The 10,466-nt window shown below is 40.8% G+C and overlaps 1 pseudogene; it reads right to left on the minus strand.

The window, feature by feature from the left end:
* Positions 1 to 1,099: 1,099 nt before the first annotated feature.
* Positions 1,100 to 1,818, minus strand: LOC147458399 (uncharacterized; annotated as a pseudogene).
* Positions 1,819 to 10,466: the final 8,648 nt, after the last annotated feature.

Here is a 10,466-nt window from a genome sequence, read left to right on the forward strand (position 1 = left end):
TTTTAGCATTTTTAAGCTTAGGAGTGTTTTTGGCTCTTTTAGCCCACTTTTCGAACTTTTTTGGCTACCTTGTTATGGGAGGCATTTCTCACAATGGCCTCTACTATAGGATGTATAGTTTTTGTCCAAAACCTAAGATGAGGTACATGAATTGTGATCCATGTTTCATCATTTTTGGACTTGAAATAGTTGATAGATTATAATGTTTATAGCCTATCCCAAAAAATCTTTTTGAATTTGGATCAAATTTTCCCAACCAAAAGTGAAATCTTGATTTTGTTGTGGCGATTTTTGACAATCTTCTGTTTTTGGCACTTTTGACCACTTTTTTCAACTTTTTTTTGCCAATGTGCCTTTGGAAAAAGGGTTTGTCTATCTCTCATCTATCTATTGCTCAAATCTTAGTCAAAAATCATGATGAGGTACATGGATCACAATCCATGTTTGACCTCCTTTTGACATGGAAGGTGGTCAACTAATTATGTATACCATGTAGATGCTAATTCTACCCCTTTTTTGAATTTGGATCACTAAAAGTGAAACCCCCCCTAATTTTGGTCAAACAAACTAACTTTGATTGCTTCTCACAATTCCCTTGATGTGAGTGTCTATTCAAACTCAATTTGATCCCAAACTTTGGTATCAACTGTTTGAAGTCAATGTTTGTCACTTGGTCCCAATTTTGCCCAGTTTTGTCTCAAGGGTATATGGATCGCGGTCCATGCTCCACCATAGATGAATCTTCAATTTTCACAGGTAATAAACACTAATTTTCTCTACTTGGCCCACTTGGTCTTTTATGCATCCATAGCCAAGAGCTTGTTGTAGTAGGCACTCAACTTCTCAAGCTTGGGGAAGGAGATGGACTTCTTGCTTTGCAAGAGTGTGTGAAGAGAAGAATGACAGAGAGATAGAGCTCATGGGAGGATCAAATGAGAGATAGATAGATAGATAGATTGTATTATCATCCACGGAGGTCAAATATGACCCATGGGACCAAACAAAATTTTACAATGGCATGCTTATACGTGAAGACATGACATGCATATCAGTTAAGGACTGAGGGTCATCAAGAGAAAAAAGAAAGAGGGAACAAAATCTAGGGGGGAGCAGTTGAGGGGAGAGCATCTTTTGAAGTTTGAAACTCCTGAATGATAGTTTTACCGCCTCGATAGACTGCCCATTTGCCTTGCTTGCGGGCTTCAGACATCTTCTTGAGCTCGTCCTTTTTTATTTTGAGTTGATTTGTGGTCAGCTCCTCAGTAATCCAAAGCTTTGTTCCTTTGAGGAGATGGGATTGACGTAGAAGCTTCACCCGCTCCTCTTTATCCTTGAAAGTAAGGACACAATGCTCAGGGCGCACACGTCGGTGTGTATCATTGATCCAAACGACCGTCTCTGGTTTGATGTTGATTGGTTCAAGGATGTCATTGAGTTTCGTAATTGCTTCTTCAAGACTATCCTCAATTGTGCACCACGGCGGAGGGAGTCCACCGATGTGTACCTTGAGGGTATTCTCTTCTCAAAGTCTTCGTTCACAGAGCTCCTTTGTTACACAAGTCTGTACTTCGGCGATGGTTGTTGAATGTGCTTGGTTAAAACCTTTGCCTCAACCTCCTTTACCTTGTCGGTGGCGAGGTCAACCATAGAATCGAACCGTTCTTCTATCTTGCGGAGGCGATATTTGAGCTCAAGGTTCTCTTCCAAGACTCGATCAAGAGCTGCTTGAAGCTTAGTGATTTGATCGAGTTTGCTAGGGGCTGCTACCACAACTGCAAAACTCGGTCGTATTCTGGAAGGGGTCTTTGGGGTAGTCATCCCTATGCTCGAGATTCGAGAGGGTCAGCAAATCCGAGAGCTCAATGCAAGAACCCCTGCTAGGTTGTGGAAGACAGTAAAACCACAAAAGTGCAAAACTCCAAAGAAAACCTTTGGGTTTGCTTTCTGACAAGTGACGTTAAATTTCTCTGCAGAGGGCTCTGACGGCCTGTCGCGGGCATCTACTAACTCCAGAGGTGGAGACCTTCGCGGAAGGCAGCGTAGCAAATTGCACATCTACAGAGGCCGCCGGAATCAGAGCTACGACCAGCATACCTCACTATCGGGAACCTGTTGCAGAGATGGAGCGAGGCTGTAGGTTTGTGTAGGGCAGGGCAAGGCTGATTCAGACGCCCTCCCACAGGGCTGCATTTCCTCAATGAGGTAACTGAGTATCTGCTTAATGAATTTATGGTCATCCATAACAAATCAGCTCCCTATCACCCACAAGCAAATGGACAAGCTGAGCATATGAATAAAATTCTAAGCTCGGTATTGACTAAAGTGGTTAGTTCAGGAACCCTGGGGCGGTCACTTTTTAGAATGTGTATGATATCACGTGAGTTAATCGGAGAGGATTATTAAAAGACCAAAATGTATAAAAATGTATACATACAGAGGGGGGTGGGGGTTTTTTAAATAGGCTCATAGTGTAGGTATAGTATGTATATTGGCGTATTATTAATTACCTCTTGAACGCACGTGATATAGGGGTCTTTTGATAAGTGACTGCCCCGGGTCAAGAATGACATATTGGAAAATGAATCTCCATGCTGCTCTATGGGTTTATCAAGTTTCATTCAAAATAGCTTTAAATGCTACACCGTTTAGCCTTGTTTATGGTCTTGATGCCATATTGCCGCCGATAGAATTTCTATTGCCGATACTAAGGGTAGCCAAGGAACTTGAGTGGACTGGACATGAATTATCAGAAAGACATGTAGATTTAGAGAAACTTAATGAGAAAAGGTTAACTGTTGTAGCTCACATCTATGCTCAAAAGCGGAAACAAAAATAATTTGTTGATTCCCATCTAATTATCTTCAAAAAAGGGGACTTAGTTTTAGTCTATTCCCTTAAGCAACACATTCCCAAGTTTTAAAAAAAGGAGAAACGAACCGTTTGTCATTGAAGATGTATCTTCAAGTGGAGCAGTTAAGTTGTCCACTCTAGATGGTGAACCAATGGCTAATTGGATTAGTGGATGTCATTTAAAGAAGTACAATTTGTCACTAACCAATGAATTGCTAGAAAGGATGCATGCAGCTAAGCAATGGAAGATAAGATGACAGAAGGTTATTGATGAAGCCCAAGAGGAAGCTCAGCTTCAGGTACTCAAAAGGAAAGTTACTCTCAAGAATCAAAAAATACCTATTCCCATCAACACTCTGAAACCAGATGACCGACAATGGAAATTGCAGAAAGATGCAATGTCGATAGATGATGAATGGTTAGATGGAATGGACCTTCGCATCAAAGTATAGCTGAACAATCATAGCACAAATGCATTGGTCGATACAAGAGCTTGCGTAAATGCAGTCAGTTATTCCACGTACAAGAAAGAAACGAGTTAGTCTTTGACAGTAGGAATAGCGACTATTAAAGGATGCAACAAGAATCCAACACCAACATTGGGAGTAGTCAACATGGGTGTGCTAGTACATGGATGTTCATGCCCTCATCAATTTGTATGCTTACCAGATGAACACATGAATGAACAATGATACTTGAAATCTCATGGATGCGAATGGACAAGGCAGTACCAGATTGGGATGCCAATCAGCTCAAGCTATTGCATAAAGGCTGGAAACTCATTGTTCCAATTGCACCAAGCAAGGAGGAATGGAAAGTAGGTTACCAGCATAGCAAACCACGAGGCAATCAATTTTCTCCATCCTATCGACAATCAAATGCTACAAGTAGCATGCAAGGAGTGAGGCAAATTTGGGTACCAAAAGCATAGCTTAAGGACAAGACGATTCAAATTTGGGTGCCCAAAACATCATCTACTGTACCAAAGACGGTTCCAAGGTTCAAAAGACAAAGAAGAGCATCTCTGAGAAGGGAACCTAAAACAAAATGGATTTGGAAGAAAAAGGAGCACTTATCTTTTCTGAAAACTGTAAAAACAATCAAGCAGTGGAGAGTTAAGTCTTAGAAGACTCAACCACATCATTCTGACCCAAACAAACCAAGATACCAATGGTGGGTAAAAGCTCGACAACAATCACTATTGATATCGATAGCTCAAGAAATCAATATACCAAAACATCCTGATGGTACAATAAAGCAAAGAGAACACGAGCTACAAGATTTTCTCTTTGGAAGACAGCAAAAGCAAACCTCGACATCAGAAACCCTTGAGTTAGTTACTCAAGACCCAACTCTTGCACATAATAATGGTTTGAACTGCATTGATCTTCAAAGCATGGTAGAGACAACCAAGGCTATGCATAGACACGAGTGTTCAACCCATGCACACAGTCTTCCCAGAGTACGCCATCTAGGAGGAGTGGAAGGGAACTAAGTAATTAAGGGTAATGTTTGCAGAGGGAGGAAAAAGTTTGATGTTAACGTGTGATATTTTGCAAAATTACCTAATAATGCCCTTACAAGTCATCAACGGGGAAAGTTTAACTGATAAAATCTCCTCAATGAGTGTAAATAGTGTATAGTATAAGAAAATCATCAAAAAATAGTCTTTTTTTATTATTTTTCATCATTTTTCTTCATATTGGGACTTAAAAATGGAGAAATCCAACAAAAAATAATGAAGCTGTGTTTTTCAATAGATTTTCTTGATTATTGGATTTTCACTTTGCTTTTTAGTGCCTTTTGTTATTTTCTTGGATTTTTTCAATAAACATGTCAAAAATTAATAATAAATAGCAAATGAGCTCAGATGGAAAAAGTAAAGATACGTTGATGATTAGAAAGACAAGACGGACAGACACAAATTTTTTTAGTCAAATTGGCAAATGGAAGCGGGAAGCCTAAATTAGGCGGCCAAGGCCTACTTTTGTAAAATTCTTGCACAAGGAGCTACAGGAATCCGATTGAGAAATTTTTTGAGTCTAATATAGATTTCACAACCTAGTAGGACTAACAGGGGAACTTGGGGAAAACTGGTCCGGGAAGTCCGAGTATAGATATCCAGGGTAGTCTAAAACCACCTCATTTCCACTTGTCGCCTTTGGAGAGAGAGTTTCGACCTTCTTCGCGCGCATTTTCCGGAGTCCACAGTCGCCCATTTATAGCACTGTCTCACACGAGACATGAGGGGTAAGTTCTATACTTATCAATGATCCATTCTGTATGTCCAGTAGCTAGTCCAAACCCCAAAAAAAAACCCTAGAATCCGAGCAGTGCACAAAGTCCTACGACCAAAAATTGACCATAGCGGCCTGCCAGCTCAACCAAATCGGACGAAACTTGAACTATAGCATGCCCCTATATAATAGAACACTTCTATATCAATAGTTGACCATTCGGCAAGGGTCGAGGGGGGTCCCAAGTAGAAAAGCTAGTTTTTTTATCAAATGTTAGAATTGGATTCTAACTCCAGAGACAGCTTATAGACTGGGTCTATATACAATGCATATGGTTGGTTTCATAAAATCAATCAATGCAAGCTTTCAAAAAGCAAAAAATAGCTCGAAGGCTACAAAGCGTCAAATTTGACATGCGAAGTCAAATTGACTCCAAATGGGCCAAAATTGGATGAGCAGCTTCAGGACTATGTAGCGGACAAGTCCATAGCTTCGAAAGTGACTAACCAACTCCACATGCCATGTAGTCATAAAAATCAATGATTTCAGATTCGACAAAGCAAAAAGTAATGCCGACACGACAAAACTTTAATTTAGGACTTGTTTTAGGTGTATTGAATACGTATAGGTTAAAATTTGTCAAGTTTAGCAAAAAAAAGTGACTACTATAAATAATCACGATTATTTACTTTTGTAATTTTTTGGCTTGAAAATGGTACCATCACTTTACCTATCATTTGTATACACCTATTACATGCCACATTTCAAGTATGAGCCAAAATGATCGAACTTGGAAAATTATCAAAAAATGCAAAGAAGTCCTTCCAATCCAAATTTTGAGTTATCAGCCACATTTTTTGATCCAAATCACACCATATCTCATACAGAGGGCCTACATCATGCCTAGAACCAAGTTGCACCAAGAAATGCTCATTTTGATGAAAAAGTTAATAATCTTGATTATTTACTTTTTTGCCAAGATGGGGGGAAATTGCAACTCTGACCTTATGGGACCCAAGCACATGATGTCTCAAGCCCATTGACCAAGTTTGAACAAATTTGGAGCTCAAAATCTCAAAATTTCTTTGTATCTACTGTTTCAAAGACTGAAAGCCTAAATCTGGCACCATTTTCACCTTGTGCACTCAAATGAGCCCACATTTCACTCAGGGTATCTAATTGATGTATATTTCAAGCCTATGATGCCAAAATTACAAAAGTTGGAAAATTTTATCAACTGTAAATAATCGCGATTATTTCCTTTTGTTGCAAATTTTTGCTTGGACTTAATGAATTTGGCCTTTACATGTTTTTATACATCTATGCATGTTCAAAAATTGATTTGAAGCAAATTGAAGTCAATCTGTCAGCAATTCAGACTGAAGGACATTTCAAAGCAGAAATTGCAGAAATTTTCTAACTTTGGCACTCTATTCACTTAATAGGAGCAATGCAAGCTGCGTAGAAGGCCAAGAAGAGGGTCTCACAAAAAGAGAAGCTGCAAGAGCTGCCACCATACCAAGTGGACCCCAGTTCAGTCAAGACAGCCAAAGCAACATATTTGTCTAGAGAAGAGCACAACACCACGGTTTTCATAGGTAGGTTTAAAAGTGAAGAAGGACACCAGGTAGAGTTGCAACTACTACTTAAAGATATCTATGATGTCGCAGAAAAGCCAGACACAAAGGGGGCCAACAGAAGGCTTGGCCTCAGAGAATTCTACGACCAAGAACCGTGTGGTGTAGAATTCTAGAAAGCCTATGAGTTCTTGTGTACAATTAAGGAAGACGGATCATCCCAAATTACTGACCAGCAAGGGGAAAAAGTCGAAGTAGTCATCACAAAAGAAATTGTGGCCGAGGCTTTGAAATTGCCACAACAGAGGGAATGACAATGAGGGCACGAGACAGAAAAACATCAGGCACCTTCACCAAGGAGACTGCTGCGGGCGGCAACCTTTGCTGATCTCATCCAGAAGCAAGTGGAAGAACTAGCATGGTTATATCATCAACACTTCCATTTTCTAGCAAAGAAACCACCAAGGTACACAACACCAAATCATGCAGTTTTGCGACTACATTCACCCAAGTGTTGAAGTTGACAACCAGGCAACCCATTGATCACGCGCAGTATGTGCTATCAACGCTAAAAGGTACCAAGAAAGAGGGTAAGATCACGTATCTAGTTTCACCTAAAATTTTGACAAGAATAGCATACCATGCTATCGGCATGGCATACAATTTTCCACCTACCCCAGATCAGAACACATGGATCGAGTCGGCACATCCATCTCCAAGAACCCGCCGCTCGACAAAGAGAGTTTACAAATTTGATGAAGAGTCGGCAGAAAGCTCTCATGAAGCACATATCAATGAAAGTTCGGACAATGAAGAAAGACGAGCTAGAATAGAAGAGATGAAGAAGAAAGCAGTGGCTGCACATCAGGAAGAACCTCAGTAAAAGAAGGCAAGGTTTGAAAGGGAAAAAACAAACCTATGAAAGAAGCCGCCAAGCTACAGATGAGGACCCAGCACGATGGGTTCCAAGAGACCCCTGAATCAAGAATCCTTCCAAGAGAGAACCAAAAGATCACAAGGATTCTCTTGAATGCATGTACGAGGAAGCAGAGGTCTTAGAGCAAAAAGAAGCTCAAGAAGTAGAAAGAAAAGCAAGGGAAGATACGGCGGAGCAGCAGAGACAAGCTAAAGTGGCCCAACAGAGTGAATCCCAGCACGAACAGGGTGAGATGTCTCTTAGACCATCATCACCATATACGAAACAAGAAGACCAACCTATGCCAAGCCCTCCCCCTTCTCATCGACAGTTAGACCCATTGAGGGCGAGTAAGCCAAAGAAAAGGAGCCTGAGCATGAACCAGAGGAGAAAAAAAGTTTTGAACAACCCAAGGCAACAAAGGCAAAAACCACACCTTCTACCACCACCCAACAGGAAACGACCGAGGTATCCACGAAGCCTCATGAATACAAAGTAGCCGAAGCAAGCACACAGACTCGAGGAGAGGTAGAACCCCCGCTACAACCACAAGCAACCACTACAGAACAACCCAAGGAACACACAGAAACGATTGAAACTTCAACACAGCCTATAGAGCTTGAAGCCTAACAGGAAAATAATGAAGTTATTCTACAAGTAAACGAATATGCCAAGAAGATGCAGGAGATGACAAAGAAAATGAAAACAATAGCACTTAGCCATAGTGCTAAGTCTAGAGAGTTGGAGATGGTTATTGATGCTCTCCAAGGAGAGCTAGAGGATAGAATGACTGCCATCACAGATCTGCAAAAGACAAATCCAGGAGAGCTGAGAGCTGAAGTTGAACAACACCAGTTAGCAAAAGAGAAGCAACAAAAGGAAATGTAGGAGCTAGGTGAACTTCTCACGAAGTTATCACATGCCTACAAGACCAAATACGAACAATTGATAGAGGTTATCAATGAACTCTTAACTACAACTCTGTCAGTACCAAAGATCGAAGTGTAGCTCAATGTAGCGAATGCTTCACTGCAATATTTAGAGCAAAGGAATGATCAGGCGGCTTTCTTGAGACAGATAAGGGAAACTCCGGCAGTTTCCTCGATCAAAGGTACAAACAAAGTATATAAGGCATTGGAAAAGAAGAATAAAGACCTTGAACTCAAGCTAAATCTAAAGCAGTCATAATGAAGGGACCTTGCATTGACGTGGGTACAAAGAGAATAACAGCTGCTCAAGGAGATAGCTGAGCTAAAGTGGGTCAATCAGTTGTTGAGAGAGGGACAGCCAGGCACACAAGAAGAAGCTAGTACCTCAGAGAAACCAAGCATTGAAATTCCATCAATTTCATTTGCTGAGATGGAAATATAGCCAATAGAAGGGCTAGGAGAAGAGGAAGATTTCCAGGTACCACTAATGGATGTTGAGCAAGTGCCAATGGTCCAACTGTAAAAAGCTGAAGAAGATGCACTTAAGGAGCAGGTTGCCCAAGAGACAGATGAACGATGGAAAGCAACCATGGATTGGGAGTTGAGGGTTCTCCATTCAGTCAACGTTACTCAAATCACTCCCAACCAAGTCAATGCACAATGGCATCAACAATCATTGCCATATCCTTTAATCAAGGTAGAACTTCTACAGGTCAAAGAAAGATTATACAAAGATACACAGGAAGAAGGAGTAGAGGAAGTCCACCCCAAGTGGAGAAAGAGCTGGCTGAACAAGAATCCCCGATACTTGATTCTGTTCACAAGAGCACCTACAGCACTTCAGAAAGACACGACCTTTTGTCTTGTATCAAGGGTAAGGACATGGCAAGCACATGAAGCAATGACAAAGAAGCAGCCTACATGGCTGAATTATTCAACAATGCCAGCTCTAGAAAGGGAACACCGACAGAGGAATACATCATGAAAACCCTAACGAGAACCATGACATTCGTCAAAGTCTCCCTAATCTCTCATGTGCTATGCTCTACAAAATTTGCCGAATGCTGCTCACATGCATTGAAGCTTTTTACCAGCCAGAGTAAGCAGGAGCACCATGGATGTCATTCCTCGAGGGCAATAAGGTTCTTTGCTACGACCTAAGTGGCCAACCTTCCGAAGAAGTCCTTTATGGCTTCTACGCCCGATGCATGTTCTTGCCATCTAGCAATATGTTGGTGTTTGAGAAAGTATTTTATACAGGGTTCTTCACTTGGCAAACGAAGATTTTTGGGCCTGTGATCAACAACCTAACCTCCATATTTGTTGGCTACTCAGTCATCGAGCTCAAAAACAGGGTCACCATGCACTTCTTGCAGGTTCTTGACAAAGAAAGAAGATTGAGATATGAAAAGACACTCCATGCACTTAAGACCACCTCGCCAGTCGTCAACCCAAAGATTACTTCACCCCATAAGCTGTGTCAAGGGACGACACAGGCAAGGAGGAGGGGAATATTAGCAGCAAGCTAACTTGGATCACATTTTTTGGAGCTTTCATTGTAAAAACATTTATTATTTTGATGAATCGAGAATACTGTAACTCTTATTTTTTGGATAAACTTTGTAATTGATGAGCCGGGGCTACAAGCTTCCAGATTGTATCAACATGTCTTTAGTTAGAGCTCCTAGATTATTAGTTTTGACCACCAAAAACCTTGGCTAAGATATAAAAGCGAATTTTTGTAAGTTTTTTACAAGTTTTGGATAATGAAATACACAGCATGAGTGTTTGGTGGATATGGTGGATACAGGCGTATGCACACCAAACTCTGTAAACACTACTTGATTTTTTGAAGAAAGCCATGTAATTCCGCCTATGATTATGTGTAATTATGATGTAATCTGACAATACCATCTCAACCTCTCTGAGTCTACACCCTTGTAAGTGGCCAGATAGC

The sequence above is a fragment of the Adiantum capillus-veneris genome, chromosome 5 (genome assembly GCF_014529385.1).
Source record: "Adiantum capillus-veneris isolate H3 chromosome 5, ASM1452938v2, whole genome shotgun sequence".
In the NCBI taxonomy this organism is placed as follows: domain Eukaryota; kingdom Viridiplantae; phylum Streptophyta; class Polypodiopsida; order Polypodiales; family Pteridaceae; genus Adiantum; species Adiantum capillus-veneris.